The sequence below is a fragment of the Sorex araneus genome, chromosome 3, assembly GCF_027595985.1.
Source record: "Sorex araneus isolate mSorAra2 chromosome 3, mSorAra2.pri, whole genome shotgun sequence".
Lineage (NCBI taxonomy): Eukaryota > Metazoa > Chordata > Mammalia > Eulipotyphla > Soricidae > Sorex > Sorex araneus.
Genome location: NC_073304.1, coordinates 122745910 through 122748164, shown reverse-complemented (window position 1 = coordinate 122748164; position 2255 = coordinate 122745910).

Below are 2255 nucleotides of genomic sequence, written 5' to 3'. Positions count from 1 at the left end.
AAGCAACTCATCTCACATTAAACTAGATTAAGGGCAATGCCAGTAGAATGAAGCTTACTTTGTCCTCAACTTGCTTTGTTAATGTTGAGCTATGAAAAATCACTGTATCACTGTCATCCTGTTGTTCATGGATTTACTGAAGCGAGCGGGCACCAGTAGCATCTCTATTCCTCTCAGTCCTGAGATTTTAGCAGCCTCTCCTTACTCATCTTTCCCAACACCTGGAGGCTCTTTCAGGGTCAGGGGAATGAGACCTATTGTTACTGTTTTTGGCATAACGAATATGCCACGGGTAGCTTGCCAGGCTCTCTGCCCATGCATAGCTTGCTGGACTCTCAGTATATTTGGGTTTTTTTTTTTTTTAGTTTTTTAACTGAATCACTGTGAGAACAGTTACAAAGCTTTCAGGTTTAAGTCTCAGTCATACACTGATCAAACACCATCCCTTCACCAGTACACATGTTCCACCACCAAGAACCCCAGTATACCCCCCATCCCAGTCCCCATCTTGCCTGTGTTGCAGATGATTTTCACCTTACTCTCTCTTTACTTTGATTACATTCGATGTTTCGATTTAGAAAACCCACTACTATTATTTGGAATTTTCCCCCAACAATCAGACCTGCTGAAAAGGCATCATTTGATAATTTGTTTTCTATTGCTGATAATGAAGAGCATATGATTTTGGATTTCTGGCATTTTAGTAACCAAGTCCAGAGTGATTTCTGCCAGAAGCTGCTGGGTTCCGGAATTGGTTTGTGTGCCTCTGGGATCATGGCCGTTCAGGAGCAGAGGAGCCGTTCGTGGAGGCTGCTTGGGGTCTTGTCTGGGTGGGGAGCAGTGCTGATACCAACCCCCCATCCCAAGATTTCCTGCGTGCCCTATCACTGCAAACTTGTACCTCTGTCCAATGGGCTCTGAAAGATGGCAGTCGCCATGCCGCCACCACCACAAGGAAAGGCCGGCTCTCTGTATATTTGTAGGCAAGTTAAGAAACAGATACTCCACCTCTTTTGGAGTATGAAACGGTGAACGGGTCATAAGTGTATCAGTGTCAAATGACATGAATCTAAGCAATTTAAGTAACAGTAGAATGGTTGAAAATAGGGAGCAAAACACACTTTTAACTTGAAGGTTCAGATTCAAGTTCAGGAGAAGCACTTAGAATAAAACATCTTGTTGTGATACAGATTTCAGTTACCTTCATTAAATGGATTTAGATGAAATCAACTAGTTATATTAGATAAACATAGAGTCTATCATTCTTTTCATATTAGTCAGGCTTCTCCAGAAAAATACAATTAATAAGGTTGTGTGTGTGAGCTTACGTGCCTTTGGGTTTGTGTAGTACACGTCAAAGGTCAAAGTCATGGGCCCATCCTGCCAAAGACCTCTGGATCATACTCTCATCTTAACTCTTTGTTCTTATTAAATTGTTTGAGATAGGGGTTGGGCCACACTCATTGATGTTCAGGGTTACTCCTGGAGGTGCTCAGGGAACTATATGGGATGCCAGGGATTGAACCCAGGTCAGCAAATGCCTTACCCGCTCTACTATACAATTATACAATAAGTATAATTCTTATTACTTTAACTAGTGAGAACTTTCAATAACACAGCAGGTAGGGTGTTTGCCTTGTACACAGACAACCTGGGTTCGTTTCCTCTGCCCCTCTCGGATAGCCCAGCAAGCTACCGAGAGTATCTCGCCCGCATGGGCAGAGCAAACTACCCGTGGCATATTCGATATGCCAAAAACAGTAACAACAAGTCACAATGGACACGTTATTGGTGCCCGCTTGTGCAAATGGATGAGCAACGGGATGACAGTGATACAGTGATACAGTGAGAACTTGCAGCTAGTAGAGATAATGATGTAACCTAGACTAATGATACCTAGCCATTAGAATATGAGCATGTGAGAGGTGCTCCAATAGGTAAATATGTCTCAAATTATTACTATTTTATCTAATTATCTATTTTGCAATAATAATGTTAACAAAGAAGAACTTGAGGGCTCGAGTACCTTCAAAAATGTTTGTATTTTGGAGTATTTTTAAATGTCCTTTGGAGAACAATAAATGATTCTGAGATGATTTCACAGATACTCTTGGATTCTTAGTTTGTTTTAGCTATCAAAAAGGATCTTTTAAAATAGTGTGTGACTATGGGGTTGTTGACATAAAGCCTGCTTTGATTATTTTTGCTTTTCCCATCTTGCAATAAGAAATCTTTGGAGTGCTTCTGGCTACATT